The sequence below is a fragment of the Anomaloglossus baeobatrachus genome, chromosome 4 (assembly GCF_048569485.1).
Source record: "Anomaloglossus baeobatrachus isolate aAnoBae1 chromosome 4, aAnoBae1.hap1, whole genome shotgun sequence".
Taxonomy (NCBI): domain Eukaryota; kingdom Metazoa; phylum Chordata; class Amphibia; order Anura; family Aromobatidae; genus Anomaloglossus; species Anomaloglossus baeobatrachus.
Window position 1 is genome coordinate 634,062,771 of NC_134356.1, and position 26,140 is coordinate 634,088,910.

At 46.8% G+C, this 26,140-nt stretch overlaps 1 pseudogene; it reads left to right on the forward strand.

Annotated features, from left to right (window-relative positions):
• The first annotated feature begins 11,314 nt into the window (after nt 1-11,314).
• LOC142304220 (uncharacterized) lies at nt 11,315-25,558 on the forward strand (annotated as a pseudogene).
• The last annotated feature ends 582 nt before the right edge of the window (nt 25,559-26,140 follow it).

Genomic DNA, 26,140 nt, shown 5'->3' on the forward strand with positions numbered 1-26,140 from the left:
AGGCCGCCGGAGGGGACGCCGGGCCGCAACGGAGTAGGCCGCCGGAGGGGACACCGGGCCGCAAAGGAGCCGGGGGTTAAGTTTTTGAGGGTAGGCCACCGGAGGGGACGCCGGATAGAGGACGCCACGGCAGGGGGGCCGGTCGGGGGAGTGCAGGGAGGTCACGGAACCGGGAAAAAAAGCTACCGAGGGGCCTATGGTGGGGGGTTCTAGGAGAGATATAGGACCCCCTGACCCAGGTGGAAAAGACCGTGGGGATTCTATACCCGGGATCCCTCCCCATGACCCGGGACGGGGAAGAAGGAGGGGGGAGTACTTATCTGAGGTCCCGGCTTGTCTTGTGATATATCCCTACAAACACTTCAAAAGACCATATTATAGTACAAAATATTCCATCTTTATTAACATGATTAAAAAACATGTACACAAAAGACACAAAGACATAATAAAAAAAGTATGAACAAAGGTGTAGAAAGAGGAGTCTATCAAGAAGGCATGATTTTAACAATTTCATTCATAATATCATTTAGTATATTGAAACCATCATCTATCATACCCTATATACTGGGATGAATTTGTGCAAACATATAAAGGGTTTTCGTACAATTCTCCTTGCATATAATCTGTAGATAATAGTAATGAAGCTTTTTACTGAAAAGGGCAAGAGAGATAACCCTCAAATGGTAAATAAAAAATCTGCATGTAAATACAATTCAAGGTGCTCTGGTTTATAAGCAAAATGCATTTGTCCCGTTACATATAGGTCTATCGTTTATATTTTGCAAAAGAGTTCTATATAATGGACACAACAATAAAGCATATTGCAGAGGTTTCAGATCTCACAAAGAAGGAGACCCGATAGCATTTCACAAGCCAGTATTTCAAGGTCCATGTGGACTAAACATGCAGAAAGATGGTATAGTTACCTAATGGATAGAGCCTCCCTCACACCACTCCAACGATCGTTTCACGTCTCTTCGTCAGGGAGTGATGTGAGGGAATGCTGGCCAGCCTCATATACCCCCCAAACAGCTGATTGCTATTAATGATGAACACTGTTTTTACCGGACGCTGCTGGTGCGGACGCGAAAACTCCCCCCCGGCCGCCACGAGGCACGGGCGCGTCACCAGACGCGACCGAAGTCGCATGTGATGACGCACCCACGCCACGAGGCCGCAGGGACGGGAGCGCGCATGCGCATCGCAGCGTCAGTGCTCATAGTGCTGTGTACAGGGGGAAACAGCTCCATTTTGTTGTATACCAGAAATCAGTCTTCTCCATATGGATAATAAGGTATATAGGACAACAAGTAGATAGCGAAACCCCATATATTCTATTCATAGATCTAAAAGGGCACAACTCTAATATTCAATCTTATATTCATAGAGATTGCATCAATTTTTATAATGTACCATTCATATATCTATACATTTGTGACAAAGAAGGGGTATGTGTGTCAAACAATTATCAGCAATATCCCATATTAATTATATCCATTATGTACATAGTTGCTGCATATAAGGTGTCCATGTCATTCCCTCAATTAAAATAATTAAAACACAAATCTAAAGTAATGGTGCCGCAGACAGACACATTCAGAGGAATATCACAATTAGGAGTTTGAACTTTTTGGTCATGAAAGATCATATTAGACCCTACTAAGGCGACATTACAGAGAGGGGTGACACAAGGGTGTCATCGCTCTCCAAATATGGTATAGTAATTAGAAAGTATATATCCGCGCATTCAATGAAATTCATATTAATTATGTCCACTCCAATGTGGATGTTGTACACAGAAGGCGTAGAGTATCAGAGACAATGTACCAGAAAGGGGTGTCACATATTGGCACCACCTACTGTACATAATATCAAAGAGGTGGAGAGATACAAATCTCAATCCTTGACAGTCTTCATTTTCAGGTCCTCACCAATCATAGGAGTGTCAGAGGAAGTCCATATAGGACTCATCTATGGTAATGATGTAGAAAGAGGTGATAAAGAATATCACCACCTGCTACCCATGGCATAGATAGAAAAAAGAAGCCAGTATGCATTTTTATCAGACTAACATTGCAACAGAAGATTATGTATGTTGTCGATCATTGTTCATTCATATATGAGTATATGCAATGATACTCATAGTGGAAATAGACATCAATTATTGACACCACTCATCATGTATAGCATCAAAGGGGCGGGGGGATTCAGATTTCAGTCCTTAACAGTCTTTATTCTCAAGTCCTCATCAGTCATAAGAGTGTCAGGGGAAGTCCATAGCGGACTCATCTATAGCAATGAGGTGGAGAGAGGCGACAGAGAATGTCGCCACCCGCTACCCATGGCATAGATAGAAAAAGTAGGTATTAATTTTTATCAGGCTAGCATTGTGACAAAAGATAATATAAGTTATCAATCATTATTATATCATATATGGATATATGTGATGGTACTCATAACATATGATGTCACAACTCCATATATAGGGTCACAATTTTACCTCAACTCTGAGACATATTTTCAGCTGCATGTGATCTGATGTTATGCCAAGGCGACACGGGAAGAAAAGTGACATTCATATTAGATCATTCAATGGATGTCAAATGGGAGGGACAAATGGATAATCCTATAAGAAATTAGAAAATCCCCATTGTTCATTGAGGCCTATTGGTTTCATAGTTCTCAATAAGGTAATCCATTTGCATTCCATTTGTCCCAGTTTCTTCCCCGTGTCGCCCCTTCTGTTTCCCACATGCAATTTATCAATGCCTGAGAATTGAAGATTATGTCCCTGACCAGGGTGGCATTCGCGAAAATGTTTCGCAATCGGTTTCAATTTAGCGAGTTTCTCGGTTTGGTCTGCGGTAACTGTTTCAGCATTCTTGATGTCTCTGATGTGTTCCAAAATGCGAACCCGAAGTTCGCGTGTAGTCATGCCCACATATAATTTTTTGCACGGACAACATGCCAAATAAATGACATGTGTGGTTCTGCAGTTGATGTATTGGAGAATTTTGAATGTTCTACCATTTAGCGCATCTGAAAAATTCTGGGTTTTTAAGACATATTTACATGCTGAACAGCTACCGCATTTCCAAGAACCCCATTTTGGTCCCTTAGAATCAAAAATAAATTGAGATGTTGTAGTCACATGGTGACTATGTACCAGAAACTCACGTATCGTTTTGCTTCTCCTGGCTACAAAGGAAGGTTCGTTAGTGACAATTTTACACAGATAAGGATCTTGTTTTAGGATGGACCAATGTCTTGAAATGACATCTGTTAATTCCGCCCATCTGGAGTGGTAGGTGGTGATGAACCGGAGTTTGTTATCAGAGGTTCCCTTGTGATGAGGAATAAGAAGTGTTGATCTCTCCGCAGTTTTCGCTCGCTGGTAGGCTTGGTTAATGTATTTACTCCTATATCCACGTTGGAGAAATCTTGTCTGGAGATCTCCTGCCTGTTGTTCAAAGTCCTCAACTCTGTCACAGATGCGTCGCGCTCTGATAAATTGGCCAGTAGGAATGGCACGTATTACATGTGAAGGGTGAGCTGACTTAGCGTGTAAAAATGAATTGACACTTGTCTCCTTACGATGTATGTTGGTGTGTAGGTCTCCCTGGTTGTCCACCATGATATCCAAATCCAAAAAGCTGATTCTGGTCTTGCTGACCGAGTATGTTAATTTGACGTTCCACGAGTTGTTATTCAAATGGTTCAGGAATTCTTCCAACACTGTTCTGGAGCCCTGCCAAATGAATAGAACGTCATCTATGAATCTTAGCCAGAGCACCACTGAACCAGAAAACATTGCCTCGCTGTTTTGCACAAATTCCCTCTCCCACATTCCCATGAAAAGATTAGCGTAGGATGGGGCACATGCCACCCCCATCGCTACGCCTCTTTTCTGTAGGAAAAAGCGATCCTTGAAAACAAAATAATTGTGGGAGAGGATAAATTTCATCACAGTAAGAAGAAAGTCAACAAGATCATTCTCCATATCCCTATTAGTTAGGAAAAATCTTAGTGCCGAGAGTCCCAGGGGATGAAGGATACTAGTGTACAGGGACTCCACATCACATGTGACGAGGAACATGTCCTCGTCCATGTGTATCCCATCTAGTCTTTGTAAGACTTCAGTGGAGTCCCTTACATAAGATGGTAATTCCATGACTATGGGCTTTAGAAAGTGATCCAATAATTTGGATACAGGTTCCACCAGACTGCCCATCCCTGAGACAATCGGTCTCCCAGGGGGGTTCTTTAGGTCCTTGTGTACCTTAGGTAATAGATATAACGTTGGTACACAAGGAAATTTGATCTTTAAACCTTCCCATACTTTCTTGGGTAAGACTCCCACTTCAAGAGCTTCATCAAGTATATCATATAATTCATTTTGAAAGCATTCCGTGGGATCCTTAGGGAGTTGTTGATAGCAGAGGGGGTCGTGGAGCTGTCTGAAGACCTCTTTCTCATAGAGGTCCACAGGCCACACTACCACGTTACCCCCCTTGTCTGCTGGTTTAAAAATGACACCCTTCATGTGAAGACGAGCGAAGAAGACATCTCGACGGTCGTCCCGGGCATAGTCGAGGGGAGACCGGAAGGGTACCTCTCCATCCTTGGTACGGTCTTCGTCCTCCTACCCCACAATCAGGCTCGGGAGCGAGAGAGTTTGGGGAGGGGGACAAGGACCATCCGCCTGTCCCTCTGTGCAGATGCCCCCCAAACAGTCTTGAGAGTGTTAGGGGGGTAGGGTCCTGCCAGACAGACACGGAGGACAACGGAAGTGGCGGACGGACCCCACTTCTGTGCGACCGGTCTCTAGGGGGGAGAGCAGGGTGAGCGATTACACTCTGTCGCCCGACGAGCTGTGTCTGAAAAACAAAGGGAAAAGATTAATAAAACACAACAATACAAACCTGAGGAGCTGTGAGCAGCCCCTGCGTGTCCAACCTCCTCGGACACTAAGCAAAAACTGATCTCCTCAGCTCCGGTCAGTGGGTGTATACTGTGTGGGAGGAGTCAACTTTCTTATTTGCATAGTGTCACCTCCTAGTCCCAGCAGCATACACCCATGGTTTCCTGTGTCCCCCAATGAAGCGATAGAGAAAAACGGATTGCACACTGACAGCAAACGGAGAAAAAAATCACCACTCACATAACACTCAGATGACACACGGATACCACTCATCCTATTCTCCTGGAAGATGATGGTACCAAGTTTTCATGATCGTGTGACTGTGTGACTCGGGCGAGGATCACATCACATCTCCCGGATTGGCCGCTGGCTCTCCTGGCAGGAGCATGTCATCTTCATGTATATCTATGCAGCTGCACACTCCTGTCAGGAAAGCAGGTGGCCGATTCGGGCAATATGATGTGATCATCGTGCAAGTCACACGCAAATATGACTCTAGCCTAACCTCAAGCCTAGACAACCCCTTTAAGACCTAAAAGAATTTTATTACATATTAACCCCTTCACCACCTGGCGATTTTCCAGGTTTCATTTTCTTTTTTTCCTCCTTTTCTTCCAAAAGCCATAACTTGTTTATTTTTCTGTCAACAGCACGTTCCCCACCAGTGGGTTTTAGATTGTTCTGTCAGAGTATGACGGCACGATCTAGCTGGATAACAGGCACAGGTAGATCTCTGATATCTGATCCACCCGTGCCTGTTAACTGCACATGTTGGCTGATCAGAGCAGCAGACATCTGCGGGGAATAATGCGGGCTTGCCATGTAAAGGGCCACATTAAAGGGCCAGATACGAATGTAAAGAGGTTATCCACTACCTGGACACCCTATTTTCACTTCTCTTACTGACACAGTTCCAGAGACGTCGGCGCCAGGTTTCCCGGGACTCGCATGACATTATGCTATGTGACCCCTGCAGTTGCTTCACTTTCTCTTCTTCGGACAAATCTGACATCCAGAAGAAATGAGAACGGCTGCTGCTCTCCTGCTTCCTGATGTACATTACATGTGAAGGAAGTGAGAGTGGCACAACGCTGATTGTCTGCAGCCACATGTGACAAGGCGCTAACAATGCTGGAACAATGCCTGCACTGGAGGTGCGTACGGACTGGTTTTATTTGACTAAGTAGTGGACGACCCCTTTAACTCTGCTGCCTAGTACTCGTGTCTCTCCACACTGTGTCATATCGGATGGTAGAGTGCCCTCCACACTCAGTGAGTGGCATAACGGATGGTAGAGTGCCCTCCACATTTAGTGTCATTTCAGGTGGTAGAGTGCCCTCCACATTCAGTGTCATGATGGATGGTAGAGTACCCGCCACACTCCCAGTGTCATATCGGATGGAGTGTCATATCGGATGGTAGACTGCCCTCTACGCTCAGTGTCATATAGGGTGGTAGACTGCCCTCCACACCCCAGTGTCATATCGGATGATAGACTGCCCTCCACCCTCAGTGTCATGTCGGATGGTAGACTGCCCTCCACACTCAGTGTCATATCGGATGGAAGACTGCCCTCCACACTCAGTGTCATATTGGGTGGTACACTGCCCTCCACATTCAGTGTCATACCGGTGGTAGAGCATTCTCCACACTCAGTGTCATATAGGGTGGTAGACTGCCCTCCACACCCCAGTGTCATATCGGATGGTAGACTGCCCTCCACACTCTGTCATATCAGGTGGTAGACTGGGGTAATGCTTCTCATGATTTTATCAAATAGAGTGGATCTGTCATGAAGTCTGCAGTGTTGTACAGGGTGCAAATTTAGGTGACTTCTGCTTTAAAATAGAGTTTTGTAGTTTAACCTGTTCACGACACATGACGTACATCATGGATCGTGTCAGGTTAATCCCCGCCGGCTGTCGCGAACAGCCGGCAGCAATCCCTACGCGTGTTAACTGATTTAAACAGCTGACATGTGCGGCTATCAGGCACGAGTGGATCCGCTACCCACTTGTGCCTGTTAACCCCTTGCATCTCGCTGTCACAGTGGGAGATGAAACAGTGTGCCGCGGTAAGCATTCACTTACCCGGCGCCATTGGAAGTCACGTGACGTGATCATGCGGAGCCGATGGTTGGCATGGTAGCATAGGGTCATGTGATGGCTACTGTAGCTATCGTAACTCACTGCCTCTTACACCCGGCAGAAAGCTGTGTGTTAGGCCGGTTTCAGACGTCCGTGTTTAATCAGGTACCAGTCACACGCATGGTTATGGTCAGACATGTGTCACACGTGTGACATCCGTATTTGCATACGTGTGACAGGTACCAGAGAAAACACGTGTCTGTGAAATAAAAAGATTTTCCATATTTACCTGTGACCTCCCGCTCCTGACTGCCGCTCATTATGTTCATCGATTATTCACCGCACTCAGGACCTGGGAGCCAGAGCATCGCGGGGACAGCATCAGGGACAGCACTGCCAAGGACAACCGTGGGGACAGGTGAGTATTAGTCAGCACAGTGACATCCAGGAGGTCATTGGAGTTCCCAATGAACTCTGATGACATTCTGATGACCCCCCCCCCGCGCGAGACCCGCTCTACAGCTTCACGGGTTCATCAGAGTTCATTAGGAACTGTGATGAGTCCCCGATGCTGTCCCCGCGATGCTCTGACTTCCAGGTTCTCACTACACACACACACATATTGAGCACATATACACACATAGCAGACACATGTATATGTGACGCCCTGGGCAAGCCAGGGGTCACAGGTCACAACACCACCACACCCCACACTCCAGGTAGGCACATCACAGCTAAACTACAAATCCTTGTTGCCTTCCTCCAGAGGCTGATGATTCACACCAGGGGGTGGGCCAGGCGGTTGGCTCCGCCCACCGAGGAGGTCACAGTGCTGGAGGCAGGAAGGACCAGGCAGTTAAGCCCAGGCAGGGCAAGAGTGAAGTCTAGCTGAGGGCTAGAAAGGAGTAAACAAGTAGTGAAAGTGGAAAAGTGGAAAAGGAGGAAAGCAAGTGAGGTGACAAGAGAGAAGGAAAGCCTGAAGGGTCCAGCTTTGTGTAGGGCCAGATCAGCAAGGTCAGCGACGGCGGTGACTGTCTGGAGTGGGACCGTTTGGAAGTTCCTGGAAGGACCCCGTTGGCTGTGTGCCCGGTGGTCTGGAGCAGTGTTCTGAAGGACAGTCAGCACCAGGGCAGGGGCCTCTCGGACCCCGGCAAGGCTAGGAGTCGCCAAATTTGCCGAATCCGTCAGTGAAGGGGACGTAGATCCCCCAGCAACCAAGTCTCGATTGAAGGCAACAGCTCAACCTGAAGCAGAGAGACACCGCCACCGCCAAGGCACCAGTTTCTCAGGGCCAGCGCCTGCGGGCAAAGTGTAGAGCTCCTCCGGCCCAGATTGTAGTCGGGGAGCGGGTAACCGGAGGGAATCCACCGCTACCACAAGTCAACCATAGGTGCAAGGAAAAGGGACATCACCGTCAACTACCGGGAGTGCAGGTGCAGCCGTCTGTGGGACCGTCCTACCAGCCGTTTGGTTTACCGTACAAACTGTGTCCGTGTCTCAGGCTGAGTGAGTACCACAGTGCCGCAAGGCACAGCGCTGCCCCCGCGTCCCTGCGCCCACCAGGCCCCGCACCTCACAAACCATCACCAGGCCCCGGGATCACCAACCCCTACCCACGGAGGGGCAACACAACACCTGGCTGCTCCCCATCACCATCCCCGGGATCCCCATCCAGAGCAGCGGTGGTGCAATCACCACAACCGTGGGTGGCGTCACGAACTATAACAATTCCCACACCCAACAAACCCCCTTTCACTCACGGGCGAGGAGTGCCGCTCGAGAGACCCCCCGGGATCCGGCCTACGGCTCGAGCCACCACTGAGCAGCGGCCGCCGGACCCGAGCAGAAGGGGTGAGCGCAGTGTGCTGACACCCTCCTCCCCGCCCGCGACATATACACCGAGCACTTACACACACATAGCACACATGCATGTATACACTGAACACACACACTCTCTGCTGTACACTCACCCAGCGATGCGGTCCCCGGCACTGAAGTCCCCAGCGCTGTCCCCGCTTCCAGCTCCACAGGGCACTGAATATTCAGTGAGTATAATGAGTGGTGGTCAGGAGCGGGAGGTAGCAGCGCTGCAGAGAGGTGAATATAGAAAATCTTTTTATTAAAAAGACCCGTGTTTTCCCCGGTACGTGTCACACGGATCACATCAGTGTGCGATCCGTGTGATACCAGTGCTATCAGCGAAAAAACGGACATGCCTGCATGTGCGTGGTCATGAGAGGTCATACGGTTCGTGTGAAAACACAGGCGTGTGATTAACAGCAAATAATAACATGGGTATGTGTGGCATCCGTGTTAAAAACGGATGTCACGCGTACCTGAAACACGGACGTCTGACACCAGCCTCAGAGGAGAGCAGCTTTTCTGCAGATCTCAGCTGTGTAGCTGTGATCCACAGAAAGGAACAAATGATCAGACTGCTGATTGTTGTAGCCCCCTAAGGGAACTAGTAAAATTTTAAAAAAGTAAAAAAGAAAGTTGTAAAAAATTTAAAAAAAATCTAAAAGTTCAGATCACCCCATTGAAAATTAAAAGGTTTAAAAAATACACATATTTGGTATCGCCATGTTCACAAATGCCCGATCTATCAAAATATAAAATCAATTAATTTGATCTGCAAACAGCGTAGCGGCAAAAAAATCCAAAGGCCAAAATTACATTTTTTTTTGGTCGCCACTTATTTTGCGCAAAATGCGATAACAGGCAATCAAAACGTAACATCTACGCAAAAATGATGCCGTTAAAAACAGCAGCTCGAGACGCAAAAAATAAGCCGTCACTGAGCCATAGATCCCGAAATTTAGAACACTACGAATCGCGGAATATGGCGCAAAAAGTGGCCATTTATTTTATTTTTTTTTACAAACTTGTGAATTTTTTTTACCCGTTAGATAAAAGTAAACCTATACATGTTTGGTGTCTACGAACTCGCACCGACCTCAGGCATCACACCCACACATCAGTTTTACCATATAGTGACCACAGTGATTAAAATATCCCAAAAACAATCATGGAGTCGCACTTTTTTTTTTACAATTTTTTTTTGCCATTTTCCAGTACACTATATGGTAAAATTAATGGTTTCATTCAAAAGTACAACCTCATATGGCAAGGTTGACGGAAAAATAAAAAAGTTACGACTCTCAGAAGAATGGGAGGGAAAAAAAAATGGAAAAATGGAAAATCACTGGAGGGAAGGGGTTAAAATATTCTAATTTAAGCATAACACCAAGATTGTATTTATATTTACATTTACTACTTATTAGAAATAAATCTATGTAGATCTTATAAAAAGTATTGTTTATAAAAGAATGATTGGCATTGCTGAATGGGTGTGGTTAGGGGCGTGGCCTAACATTTTCTGCTACTTTGTCCCTCTTTCCCTAAAGTTGGAAGCTATGGAACAGTTATGTTTTTTATTGGTGATGCTTCAGGGTGCATGATTATTTTTTTTTTTTTTTTTAACCCTTAATCACCAGACCTTTTGTTTGTTTTTCCTCCTGTTTTCAGTAGCCATAATGAGGGAGGGGAGGAGGAAAAATGAAGGAATGGGAGCAGGATATAGGGAAGGAGGGAGCAGAGAGCACTGAAGGGTTTCTTCTGGCTGTGACTCCTACTTCCACTAGGTGGCACTAGAGGTTCCTGTCCTGCTCTTTGCGTTCTCTGACACAAGGAGACTGAAGCAGACTCCTCCCACATGTGACTGATCACGTGCTCATGACATCATCAGAGGTACTTTGGCGCCTCCTGCAGCACACTAGCGGCTAAATGATCGACAGTCGCGCATTAGCATCGCGTACTGAGCATGCGCAGCCTCCGCCCCCTCCTCTCCTGCCACGCCTCCTTTCGCCAACACTACTGTGGATCTGGCCGCGTCTCCGAGCCTCAAGTCTGCAGCACAAGCCTGAGCTCTGACTCCTCCCATATGTGAATGATCACGTGCTCATGACATCACATAGGTAGTTTGGCGCCTCCTGTACCACAAGCCTGAGCGCTGACTCCTCCCACAGGTGACTGATCACGTGCTCATGACATCATCAGAGGTACTTTGGCGCCTCCTTCAGCACAAAGCTAAGCTCTTACTCCTCCCACGTGTGACTGATCACGTGCTCATGACATCACATAGGTACTTTGGCGTCTCCTGCAGCACAAGCCTGAGCTCTGACTCCTCCCACATGTGACTGATCACGTGCTCATGACATCATCAAAGGTCCTATAGCAACGCAGCACAGTCTGAACATAAAAGCTGACACCTCCCACACACGTGACTGATCACATGTTCATGACATCATCGAAGGTCCTTTAGCCCAGTAGGATTTCTTTCATCTGCCTTCAGGTAAAGTGTGTCGCTCACGTTGGGGTCCCGGGGCCCCGCACGTGCAGCGCTTGTGTGTGACCTGTGTAGACGGGTGTGAGGATAGGACGCAGGTGTGCACAGGGCTCTGTAGTCACAGCCCCCACCTGTGTCACCTGGAGCGGAGCTGCCGCCTCTGTCTGTGACCAGGAAGCAGAGAGCTTGGAACCAGGGAGGGGAAGAAACATAACGCTCCTTGTGCTGTTACAGGGAAGCTGTCAGGTCCTCTGCGCCTCCACCCCAGCGGCATGGATGGCTGTATACCCTTCCCCCTCCCTATCCAGCCCTGTATAACGCCATTCACTCATATCAATGTTTTACAAAAGTGTCTTCTAACCTCTGCTGTCCCTATGCTAAGTATGGCCTTGACTAGTCGCAGAGGCGTTGTTTCCCTAGACTAGTCGGCCTTCTCTCCATATGATCACTGCCCTATGGGTGACATAACGTGATTTCCACCGCCAGTGAATGGAAATCTCACGCATGTGTGCAGCTCATTTCAGCAGTGTCGGTGCTCCTCCGAAGCAGGGTGGACACTTCATGGCTTCATTAGGCACACGTGACAAGAAGTTCAGAAGACTAGTGATGGGAAATCTAGTTCATTTTGGTGATTAGGCTGGTTTCACACTACGTCTTTTTAACATCCGTTGAAAACGTTTTTTTAACGGAAGTACGGATCCTGTGCAAATCCGTTTTGTGTTTAATGCATTTTCAATGGACTCACGTCCACTTCCGTTTGCATTCGTTTGCGTCCGTTAGATGCAGGATCCGTCATTTTGCGTTAATTTAACATGTTTCAAAAACGCAACATGTAGCGTTTTTTGGCTTTGTCAAATTAACGTATGTCACAGGATCCTTGACATTGCGCCGCGAGCTGCAATGCATGTCAATGAGTGCTGGATCCTGCCTACCAAAAGTCGTTCAGTTGCGTTATAACAGGATCCTGATTCTCTACTGAGCATGCCCGGTACAGGGACAGGGTCGGTCGGTCGGTCTCTCTCTCTCTCTCTCTCTCTCTCTCTCTCTCATGTGCACGCTGCCCGGCTCTGCTATGTGCACGCTGCCCGGCTCTGCTATGTGCACGCAGCCCGGCTCTGCTATGTGCAGGCAGCCCTGCTCCTAGCAGCTGTAGACACTCGTAACCAAGGTAAATATCGGGTATCCAAGGCCGATGTTTACCTTGGTTACCAGCGTATGCAGCTGTCAGAAGCCTCCTCCCAGTCTAGCTCCCCTCAATCCCGATCACATGACTCCTTTGCCCGCCCCTAACATCCAGTGCAGGATCCTGCAAAATAACATATGCGTTTGCATACGTTATTTGCTGTAAAAGCAGGATCCGTACTTCCGCTAAAAAAACGTTTTCAGCGGATGTTAAAAAGACGTAGTGTGAAACTAGCCTTAGTTCACCATGAACTAGTTCACTGAAAAGATTAGGCTGGTTTCACACTACGTCTTTTTAACATCCGTTAAAAACGTTTTTTTAACGGAAGTACGGATCCTGTGCAAATCCGTTTTCACTGCAATGCATTTTCAATGGACTCGCGTCCACCTGCGTTTGCATGCGTTTGCGTCCGTTAGACGCAGGATCCTGTGAGATGCGTTATTTTGACATGTTTCAAAAACGCAACATGTAGCGTTTTTTTGCTTTGTCAAAATAACGCATCTCACAGGATCCTTCACATTGCGCCGCGAGCTGCAATGCATTTCAATGAGTGCTGGATCCTGCCTAGCAGAATGCGTTCAGTTGCGTTGTAACAGGATCCTGCTTTTGTACTGAGCATGCCCAGAAAGTACTGAGCATGCCCAGAACCAGTCTCGCGTGATCTGTCTATCTCTCTACTCCCTCCCTCACCCCCTCTCTCTCTATCTCTGTCTTTCCCCCTTCCTCCCCTCCCTCTCTCCCCTGCCTGAGAGCTGCGGACACTCGTAACCAAGGTAAATATCGGGTAACCACTTATCTTAGTTACCCGATGTTTACGTTGGTTACGTGTGCAGGCAGCCCTGCTCCTAGCAGCTGCAGACACTCGTAACCAAGATAAATATCGGGTATCCAAGGCCGATGTTTACCTTTGGTTACCAGCGTCTGCAGCTGTCAGATGCCGGCTCCCAGTCTAGTTCCCCTCACTCCCGATCACATGACTCCAATGCCCGCCCCTAAATATCCAGTGCAGGATCCTGCAAAATAACATATGCGTTTGCATACGTTATTTGCTGTAAAAGCAGGATCCGTACTTCCGCTAAAAAAACGTTTTCAGCGGATGTTAAAAAGACGTAGTGTGAAACCAGCCTTAGTTCATAAGATTAGCTCATTTAGTTCATCTAGTTCAGTATTTCTCTCCACTCTATCCTGAGGAGCTGATAGGAAATGCATCATGTGACCTGTGAACTAAATGAACTAGATGAGCTGCTGAACTGAATGTTCTACTGAGAATGACTCAGGACAGTCTAGTTCAGTCTGATGCATCTCACTCAGCCCAGCAGCGCCCCCTGTGTAGAGTGTAGAGTACTGACCCATAATGAATGTGTATGAGGGAGCTGAGAAGCAGTTCAGCAGCCACCATTTTGAGAACAGAACAGGAGCCAATGGTAAAGATTTTAGCAAGACTGATCTAGGCTACAGGAGGCTGATCCTCTACAGGAGGCTGATCCTCTACAGGAGGGTGATCCTCTACAGGAGGCTGATCCTATCACACAGACAGGTGAGGGGCATGAACCACACACAGAAAAACTCTCTCTCATACACACATATGAGCTGTGTCTGTCTACTGTGCAATTTCAGTATTTATTAATATTATTATTACTATTATATTTATATTTGATGTGTGGTATAGTGTTACTCCCTTCTTTTCCAGCATCAGGAGCTATAAAGAGCAAGTGTGAGGGCAGGAGCCTCCTGGAGCTGTAGAGGAATCACTCTCTGTCTCCTCACACTGCTGTTTAGTTCAGTATTTCTCTCCACCCTGTCCTATGAGCTGACAGGAAATGCATCATGTGACCTGTGAACTAGATGAACTAGATGAGCTGCTGAACTAAATGTTCTACTGAGAATGACTCAGGACAGTCTAGTTCAATCTGATGCATCTCACTGAGCCCAGCAGCGCCCCATGTGGTAGTGTAGAGTACTGACTCATAATGAATGTGGATGAGGGAGCTGAGGAGCAGTTCAGCATTCACCATTTTGAGAACAGAACAGGAGACAGTGGTAAAGTTTTTAGCAAGACTGATCTTCTAGACTACAGGAGGCTGATCCTCTACAGGAGGCTGATCCTCTACAGGAGGCTGATCCTCTACAGGAGGCTGATCCTCTACAGGAGACTGATCCTCTACAGGAGGCTGATCCTATCACACAGACAGGTGAGGAGCATAAACCACACACAGAAAAACTCTCTCATACACACATATGAGCTGTGTCTGTCTACTGTGCAATTTCAGTTTTTATTAATATTATTATTACTATTATATTTGTATTTGATGTGTGCTAGTGTTTTACTACCTTCAAGTGTGAGAGCAGGAGCCTCCTGGAGCTGTATGAGGATCACTGTCTGTCTCCTCCCACTCTAGTTCATAATGAACTAATCTCTGTCAGGATGGTGAACTAGATGAACTAGTTCACTCTGAAGATTAGTTCATTTTGAACTACTCACTCACGAACTACCCATCACTACAGAAGACTGCTCATGGACATGTCTTCTGAACTTCTGGTCATGCACAGTGCGCCTAATGAAGCCGGACACGTACACTCTGCTTCTGAGGCACACCGACACTGCCGAAATGAGCCACAGGATTTCCATTAGCTGGCGGTGGAAATCATGTTATCTCACCCACAGAGGAGTGATCTTATGGAAAGAGGGCTGACTAGTCTGGGGAAACAATGCCTCTGCGACTAGTCAAGGCCATAATTAGCATAGGGACAGTAGATGTTTATAAGTCACTTTTTAAAAGGCACCAACCAGTAGGATTTTCATATATAAAGTAAAGCCAGTGCTATACTGGTGCTAGGATGCTGAATGTAAGCAGAGCTTTTGTTCAGTAATTGGAGGTTTTATACTGTATGTGCAAGTAAAGTTCTAGCAATGCACTGCTATTTGATTGACAGGTGCAACAGGAAGAGAATATGTTGGTCGGGTCTTGCTATCTATTCCCGCCCCTGTCTGCCTGCCTGCGCCTGAAATAACATCTATGACGGCGACAGGGAGAGGAAGGCTAGACAGGGGCAGAAATAGCAAGACCCAACCCACATATCCCCTTCCTGTTGCACCTGTCAATCAAATCAGTGCATTGCTGGAACTTTACTTGGACATATTTCTAAATTGAAACATCCAATCTCTGAACAAAAGCTCTGCTTACATTCAGCATCCTAGTGCCAGTATAGCACCGGCTTTACTTTATATATGAAAATTTAGATGGTTAGTTCCCTTTAAACATTAATATTAGTAAATAGTTATACAGGGCTGGTTAGGGAGGGAATTTGGGCGTAAAGGTATGAATGCTGTGGAGTTGGAGAGCATAGAATGCCATTCAGGTTCCCTCTATGGGTGTGTACATCGCCTTAAACCTTTCCTCTCTTCCTTCCCTTCTCCCAGAAGACATAACTTTTTGCAGAACGAGTTGTAATTTAGAATTCCACCATTTATTTACCACATTTCAAGCAGGGTGAAATGATGAAGAAAGATACAGTTCCAACGCGTTTGGGTTTGTTTTGCTTTCTGTTTTGTAGGACATCCATTGTGCACGAAATGTCCAGAACAGTATAATGACTGATACCGAATATATGTGGTCTTTGTTATAAGGTCTAAGCCACATGGCATGAAAATCGGTGCAAGTGGAGTGCGATAAAACATCGCGTTCCACTCGGACCAATATTAGCCTGTGTGTCAGCACCCACGAGCGATTATTTTTTCAGCAACAATCGGACCGAGAAAACAAACGCAGCATGCTGCGATTGTAAGGCGAGACTCTCTCGTACCCATTCAAGTCTATGGGGCGAGAGAAAAATCGCACTGCACTCGCGGTACACCGGTGTACCGCGCGTGCAGAGTGAGAATTGCAATAGCCGGCGAAGGAGGGAGAGAAATCCCTCCCTCCCCTCCTCGGAGCCGGCCCGCCCCTCATCAGAGCCAGCCCACCCCCCATCAGAGCCGGCCCACCCCCCGCAGCTGAGGTCCGCTCGCATGATCGGCTCTCAGTTGCAGGGACACTCGCATGACACTCTGTACTGCCAGCGTGAGCCGAGTGTCATGCGAGGGGATCGTAGTAATCCCCTTGTGGCCCCGGCCTTACACACACACACACACACACACACACACACACACACACACACACACACACACACACACACACACTCTAGTTGTTAAAAAAAAAATATAAAATATAGAACTTGTAGGTGTCATTGCTGGTATTTCAGGGTACGCGTACAAGTTTTTTTTAATCACTTTTTATTGCATTTTTAGAGGGTAGGGGGGTGAAGGTGTGGTACTTGGGAAAACTAACTCTGGTGGGTTTTTGGTTTGGTTTTTTTTGGGGGGGGGGGGGGTTGGCAGTTACTGTAATGATTACATTGTTCACATTTTAATAGGTCAGACTGTTGGACGTGGCGATGCCAAATAGGTCGGACTGTAGCAGAGCATATCTGCATGGGAAACATGTAATCAGTGTGATAATCGTTTTGGGAAAGGAGTTGTGATTTTTTTTTTTTTTAAACTTTTATGAGCTATTTTCTTTTTACCTTTTTAACATTGTTTATTCGTACTGTTTCAGACAATACTTCAGCGTTGTACGATCTAGTGAGATTTCCAATCTCCAAGTTTTTTAGGAGAGCAAACACTGCAGCAACCGAGACCGTCATGGCGGCACCACACAGTCGCGTTGAGGGCAGGGGCGCTGGGCATCTGATAGGTGCAGCATGTAAAGGGCTCGCTCACATTACTGTATACCTCGGACGAGTGCTATCGGATATTATATCGGACAGCCCTCGCTCCAATATTATACTATGGGGCAGGGACGACCAGCACTTTTTTCTTCATGTCGATTCAGCATGCTGAAAATAGCAGTCTACGGATGCATGGAAATCATCAGACTGCACTCGGATTACCTCCAATTTCTGTGGTCACACAGGATGGAGGATATGAAGAATCTTCTCTGAAGGTTTTATCAATTTTTTTTTTTTTTTTTTTTTTGGTGTCTTTTGGCAGCTTTTTTTTTCCCTTTTATGCATTTAAAGGGAATTTGTCAGCAGATTTTGCTTCCTCATTTGAGAGCAGCATGATGTAGGCAGAGATTCTGAATCTAACGATGTATCACTTAGATTACTGGCTGCAGCCGTTCTGACACAGCGAAAGATATAATTGTTTGCATGTAGCAGAGCTCTGAGAGCTACCCACACCAAGCTTTCAGTGTACATTTCTATAGACCGAAACTGCTAATTGCAGAAGGGGCCGGAGTCGGACTAGAGCTCATGCTCTGCTGAGACCCGCTAATGATAAAGCTAAGAGGCTTACACTAACATTGCAGGTAAACAAAAGCACACTTTGTGATAAGAGATGCAGGGCTGTAATCAGCATGCAGGCTTCAGATTACATAGCAAAATCGTCCTGACAGAGTCCCTTTAACTATAAAAGAGCAGGCGGCTTCCAAACAAAGAATGAAGAATGGAAATGTTACTTCTTCCAAACCCTGAAGCAGTTAAAGGGAACCTGTTACCAAATTTTTCATGTATGAACAATGACTAGCACCTTCAAGAGCGCCTGTGCTGCATTCTATAAAGGATTATATCATCCCCTGACTCCCTCCTGTATACCCCAAAATCTTTTTATAGTTTCCTTCTCTGCATGTAAATCTGGTCTGCTGGGCGTCCTTGCTGTGGTGCCTGCCCCTCCCCCTCCGCTGACTGCTGTCTTTCTCCCCTGATTGACGTGGATGATGCCTTATGTGTCATCCACTTAGCCGAGGGTAATCTGGTGCCTGCACAGAGACCTCGCCGACTAGTGAATGAGCACTTTACCCTGCCCTACTGCGGGTAGAGCCTAAAACAAAAGTGCTCATGCGCTAATCGGCGATGTCTCTGTGCAGGCACCAGATTATCCTGGGCTATGTGGATGACACAGAGGCATCATCAACGTCAATCAGAGGAAAAGGATGAAAATCAGCTCGAAGAGGAGGGATAGACAACGTAACAAGAACGCCCATCGGACTGGACTATCCAGATTTATATTCAGCGCAGATAAATATAAAAAGGTTTTTGGGGGTATACAAGGGGAGTCAGCGGATCATATACACCTTCATGGAATGCAGTGCTAGTGAAAGTGGTAGTCTTGGTCCACACACAAATCTGGTGACAGGGACCCTCACCGGTAACACTGGGTCACCTTCCAATTTCGGACGTTTACGTGACATCACCGGACATCAGCCCCGGTCACATGATGGGGGATGAACGAACAGCCATAGCGCCGCTCACAGGCAGAATGGACAACCGAAGGTATTTAAAAAAAGCATTCTGTCACAGCTTTACATTGATGTAGCCACTATGCTTTGTAGTGGACCACCCCTTTAACCAGAAGGATGAATTGCTATCACAAGTCAGACGTTGACCTGCTGGGATCCAAGAACAGAATAGATATCCAAAGATCCAGGCACCTGCGATAGTTGAAGTCTAGTACAGTGGAACCTCAGTTTGCGAGTATTTCGCTATACGAGCAAAGCTTTCTGTAAATTTGTAACTCAGTTTACGAGCAAAGCTTTGCTGTACGAGCAAATACTCACCGCACACACTTCCGGTTCCGCACTTTCACCACGCTCTGACCCGCTCTTACATTCCGCACAAATATGCACAAACACACATATGCTCACCTTACCTTCTGTTCCGTCGCCGGCCTCCTGGTTTTTGCAGTTCGCCCGTACAGGATGTGTATCCGGTAACCATCGCGACGATGGAGGAACTTCCGCTGTCAGCCGCTTCTCAAAGGCAGTGCGCTGACCAATGAGAAGCAAGCGGCTTGTGCCTTTGATGTCAGCGCGCTGGCAGCGGAATCTCTGGCATCGGTTGCGATGGTTACCCGATACAGAGCCTGTACCGGCGAACTACAAGAACCAGGAGGCCAGCAAGGGAATGGAAGGTAAAGTGAGGTGTGTCTGTGTGTGTTGGCACAATAGGGGACCAGGATGGGACATTGAACAAGTTGTGGAATGAATTTTCTGAGCTTCCATTATTTCCTATGGGAAATCTTGCTTTGATAGACAAGTAACTTGGTTAACAAGCACAGTCCCAGAAGGGATTGATCTCGTAAACCAAGGTTCCACTGTAGTAAGTTGTATGAGTCTACGACATGACGGTTCACACATTGCCCCTTTATGGAGGGGTTGGTAGTTAATCCAACCTGTCTGTGGCTTTCTATTGATTAACACCACACACGGCACTGCGCTCGCTCTAGTTTTTACCTTACGCTGTTGGATAACGAGGGATCTTATTTAAAACCTTATAATGACCTCTATAACATTTTGGTACATGTTACAAATCTGTTTTTTGTTTTTTTTTCTCTTGTTATATAGGGCACTTTTTACCATAATCATGCCTAGCTGCTTGGTAAACCAATGTGTTAGCAATACTGGAAAAAGGGGGAAAGCGGGCCAGAACTACCAGGCCATTTTGCACCCCTTTCCGAAGAATGTCTCCAGAATAAAAGCATGGCTGCAGCAGACCGGACAGACCTTTAAAGATCTTAACGCTTTGGCCCAGAAGATATTTGACGAGAACAAACAGAACAAATATCGTCTGTGCTCGTGCCACTTCACCATCGATTCCTACATCATCAACACCAGCGGGAGGTCGTTAAGAGTCGACGCCGTTCCCTCCATCTTTCCCGTCGTCACAGAAGGAGAATGTATCATCGAGGAAAATTTGAGGAAGGACCGAGACAAAAACCGAAAAAGACGTTTTGATTCGACCACCAACAGCTTCCATCATCTTCCAATCATGGACAGGCTAAAAGCCGAAGAAGACATGTTTCAGGACTACGCAACGGGCTTTGATAATGGATCACTTAGGATAATAAAAGTTGAGGACGAATATCTTCAGGATTCAGCGTGGTCAGAAATTGAATATCGAGATGTAGGGACCCAGACAGATCACACGCTATTAAATTCAATTCTGGTTTTTAAAGACTGTCAACCAATGGGAGATGACATTCTGGATAGAGCTCCCTCGTCCGGTATGTATCAAGATATTCCATTTTTGTCTCCTCCATGTCTCACCTTGTAGATCAAATAAAACATTTCACATTTCTTGTCAAATGCACAGTCAGCATCTCAGGTTCCCTTCTTCTGAGCAGTTTCCTCGGCCCTGGCCTCGTCTGCACAGGTGGGACCCGGCAACAAAGCTCTCACCGTGGCCCCTTTATTGAGACAAAACTGGTGAGGTCTCCTCAGTGAGACCCCATTTATATACAGTCACCTAGAATGTTGGGGGCAAAAAAAAAAAATCAGTGTTTTATCAGCAGGAGATTATCACTACAGGACTAGGTGTCTTTTGCCTCATAGTTATCCTCTTTTTGTAACCCAGCCACCACCATTAATTAGCAGCTTTCTGTGCACAGTATACTAGATAACATTGATTGTATTACAATGACAGTACACAGCCCAGTAAGTGACACATCGCTGGAATCAGGGCCTCTAGTCCTGTATCATGTTGCTATATTATTAGATTGTGTGTGGTTTTTTTTTTTTTTTGGGGTTTTTTTTTTGTTTAGGGGAATCTGTCACCAGGTTTTTGCTCCCCCATCTGAGAGCAGCATAATGTAGAGACGGTGACCCTGATTTCAGCGATGTGTTACTTACATTGACAAGCAAAAGGGTAACAATGTTTTGAACTTTTGACTTTCAGGCTCCATATCTCATCATCCACTACAGCTTTGAGCGTGCGTGAGACGACCCTTATTTTATAGACCATCATCTTGGCTATCTCATGCATAATTGTGACTTGCATCTATTTAGCATATGCATAGTTATGCAGATTCTTGTCATGTCACTGCATTGTTACTGTTTTGCTCTTGGTGTTTGAAAAATCTTTTTCTTCCTGTATACTACAAATTACAACCTGTTCTCACATTCCCTAATAGCTCAGTGTGTTATTAGGTTGATTCTCAAGAGAAAAGTCACTGGATCAAATCAAGGAGCAGCCATGAAGAAGATTTCCCAAGAAAAAAGAAACCGCATCATCCAGCTCATCGATAGCGGTGTATAGACCAAGAAAACTGCCAAACTGCATCATGTGAGGCCATGACCGTTGGAAGAGGTAAGAAATAACATCCATCCATTTAAAAGCCAAGAGGTGATGTCCAGGCAAAATATTGGCGTCAACAAGTCACCTCATCACAAGGTCTATCAGTTTTGGGGAGACAAACCTGGCAGTGGAGGCGGCTCATCTGCTTCATAATAGTGAGATCACAGACGTCCGTGCAAACACCGTGTGACTCACATAACACAAGTCTGGAATGGTGGCCCGAAAAAAGGTGAAGAAGCCTCGACTTCAATATCGTCATAAGAAGCGTCAGCTCGAGTTTACAAAGAAGTATAAAAAGTGGAGAATAGAAGATTGGAAACGGGTGATTTGGAGCGATGAGACGAAAGTCAATAGACGGCTCTGATGGGGGTAAATGGGTCTGGAAGAAACAAGGGAACAAGGCGCTAACGGATCGAGAAATTGAAGGAACTGTCAAGTTCGATGGAGGAAGCCTGATGATATGGGGGTGATTCACAGCCAAAGACGTTGGATACTTGGCCAGGATTGATGATGGTCTCAATGCTGAGCTATATGTGAGGATCCTACGAGATGAGTTACTTCTTACACTCGGGTATTATGGGTATGAGAAGAATGACAGTGTCCCACAGAACACTGACCCAAAGCATAAGTCGAGATTAGAGAAGAAATGGTTCATGACAATGTAGTAGAGGAGCTGGATTGTTCCCACAGTTCAGACCTCAACCCAATCCAACACTGAAGGAAATCTGTATACATACCCAAGTGAGCCGATCAGTGTGCACCAACATTGGGACCGTGTCGAAGAGACCTGGGATCAGATTTCGGTCAGGACATACTTGAATCTGATGGCGAGCCCAGAAGGACTGTCTTGAAAGCCAAAGGTGAATTTAAAAAATAATAATTTAGATATTTTTTTTTTTTTTTTTTGGAGCAGAACATTAACAATGCAGTGACATGACAAGAATCTGCATAACTAAACATTTATGTATGAGATAGCAAATGTGACTGTCTATAACGGGTGGGGAACCTTTTTTCTGCCTTGGGCCATGTGGAAATTTACAACATCGTTCGAGGGGCCACTCAAAATCATCAACTGAAAAATTACCCTGCTGCATTTGGTCAAGCAATTAACTCACCCCTACTGTGCTGGCTGGAGCTGTTTCTCTTTGGTGCTGCTGTGATGTTCGGTGATTTTGATCACGTTGCTTTTCACAACTGCTTTTCCAGGTTTCTCGGTCTGGAGCACAGTCAATTCTTTGTCATAATAAGTTTTGTAAATCATAAATATCATAGGAGACGCTAGGTCTGTTGTATATACAGCACAGGAGGGGCTGGGGGCATATACATCACAGGGGCAAGTGTGGGCATATAGATCACAGGAGTGACTGGGGGCATATATGCGTCCCTTGGAGGGGCTGGGGGGCATACATGCGCCCCTGGAGGGGCTGGGGGGCATACATGCGCCCCTGGAGGGGCTGGGGGGGCATACATGCGCCCCTGGAGGGGCTGGGGGGGCATACATGCGCCCCTGGAGGGGCTGGGGGGGCATACATGCGCCCCTGGAGGGGCTGGGGGGGCATACATGCGCCCCTGGAGGGGCTGGGGGGGCATACATGCGCCCCTGGAGGGGCTGGGGGGGCATACATGCGCCCCTGGAGGGGCTGGGGGGCATACAAGCGCCCCTGGGGGGGCTGGGGGGCATACAAGCGCCCCTGGGGGGGCTGGGGGGCATACAAGCGCCCCTGGGGGGGCTGGGGGGCATACATGCGTCCCTGGAGGGGCTGGGGGGCATATATACATCACAAGATAGACACAGCACAGGAGGGGCTTTAGCATATACATCACTGAGAGGTACTGGTATATACATCCCTGGGGGCACAAATAGTACTGGGGATGATGGGGCTGCACCTCCTTTTCATCACATGCTAGCCCTGCCCCAAAGTACGTCCTCATGCGATCTAATCCTTCAGTGTATGCACACGTAGCATTCAGTGATGAATACTGCTTGCGTGTGTTTGAAGCACACGAGGAGGTTTACAGGGCCAGCAGCCAGCAAGACGCGGCTGCCGCTTGAGCACTGCGGTCCCCGGAATGTGACCGGGGGCTGCAGAAAAGGTCATCGTGGGCCACATTTGGCTCACGGGCCGGAGGTTCCCACTCCTGGTTTATAACATGAAGGTAGTCTCACGTTCAAAGCTGTAGCGGATAGTGAGATATGGCGCCTGAAAGTCAAAGGTTCAAAACATTGATACCCCTTTCCTCGTCGGTGTACTTGGCTGCTTGCTGCAGTTTTGATTAGACTGTTTTCTCTGCTGCAGATCTATCAGTTCTCTGAATGCTGAGCTCTATATAACCCCACCACACCACTGATTGGCAGCTTTCTGCCTATGTACAGTGTACACAGAATGCAGCCAATCAATGGTTGGAATAGGCAGAAGGCGGTGGTGCGCTGCCCAGTGAAGGTATGGATTACCATATTCTGCAAATATTAAGTTTAATGACGTCCACACATAGGTTCCTAGTATTACTTGTGTACACAGATAAGGCTTCTCACAGATATGTCAATTTAGTGTAATGACTCACACGACGTCCTCTTTTTATTGCAAATGTCTCCTTACTTACAGGGCGCAGCCAGGCGCTTTATTGCTGGGTAAATTGGGGTGTTTGTCCTGTGGGGTGCACTTATATAGGGCTGGACAGCCCGACTGATCTAATAGTATGGGTGTCATCAATAAGCTGTAAGCCGGACACTATGCACTACACGTACCTGTGTGACTGGCGCCCTATCTATGTGCACTTTTGGAGACGCCATATAATGATACTGTGTCCTCCCAACTATTCTACAGGAAGACCCCTCCCTGGGTGGTTGGACTTCTCCCGGCATGTGGCGTATATAAAACAAATTTCATGTAAGAACCTTCTTGTTTTCTGTTGCAGATGTGCTCCCCATCACAATCAAAGAGGAGCCGAACTCTGGTTCAGACACCGATGTGTCCACTAGATATTGGAAAGTGGAAAGTTCTGTGTGCGGCGAACAGGAACTTAAGCTACAAGTCTAAAAACGCGATGAAGTTTAGCTTTCGGTCTATTGTTCAAGAGACTTTACATGACAGACAAAAATTAATCTACAGGTTATGAATGTGTCTGAAGGAACGACGTGGATTGGGTCAAGAAGCGCCAAGCTCTGAAGTAATGTCTGAACGTAAATCCCACCTCACTGAGAGACCCTACAAATGCACTGCGGAAAATGCTTCCACCGTAGCTCAAATCTATAAAGACACCAGAGAATCCATGCAGGCAAGAGGCCATATTCCTGTGGGAAACGTTTTATAGAAAGCTCCCAGCTTGTCATACATAGAGGGACGCACACTGGGGAGAAGCCATTTGCCTGTAGTGACTGTGACAAGAGGTTCATATGTAAGTTGCACCTTGTGAGACATCAGAGATCACACACAGGGGAGCGGCCAAACGTGTGCAACAAATGTAGCAAAAGTTTCGCTCAGAGGTCCAAACTCTTCACTCACTCAAGAACCCACACTGGGGAGAAGCCATACTCGTGCTCTCATTGTGAAAAAATGTTTTATTCAGAGGTCCCATCTGGTGCGCCATCAGCGGATTCACACAGGATGGCGGCCCTATGCTTGTAATGAATGTGACAAAAGCTTCACAGAAAGTTCTGGGCTGCTAAAACATCTGAGAACACATTTTATGCCGGCAGCAAGTGCCCAAAATCATTTATGGACAAGTCTACCTTTACTAATCTGAGAGAAGGGAGCGGACATGTAGGGACTTCACAAAGGCATTTTTCACTACAGAGGTTATAGTGTAACTGGTTTTTACTGGTGATGAGCGAGCATGGTAGTGCTTGTAACTAGTGATGAGCGACCACTACCATGCTCGGGTGCTTGGTACTGGTAACTAGTGATGAGTGGGCCCTACAATGCTCGGGTGCTCGGTACTCGTATCTACGGATGAGCGGGCACTACCATGCTCGGTACTTGTAACTAGTGATGAGCGAGCACTACCATGCTCGGGTGCTCGGTACTCATAACTAGTGATGAGTGGGCACTACCATGCTCGGGTGCTCAGTACTCATAACTAGTGATGAGTGGGCACTACCATGCTTGGTACTCGTAAACTAGTGATGAGTGGGCACTACCATGCTCGGGTGCTCAGTACTCATAACTAGTGATGAGTGGGCACTACCATGCTTGGTACTCGTAAACTAGTGATGAGCGGGCACTACCATGCTCGGGTGCTCAGTACTCGTAACTAGTGATGAGTGGGCACTACCATGCTCAGTACTTGTAACTAGTGATGAGTGGGCACTACCATGCTTGATACTCGTAAACTAGTGATGAGCGGGCACTACCATGCTCAGGTGCTCGGTACTCGTACCCAGCAGTCGGACGCTCGCATAATAGAAGTCAATGGGGAATTCCAGCATTTTTCCAGAAATGTTCCCAGAATAATTCTCGAGTTCCCCATTGCGTTTGATTATATTCGGGTAT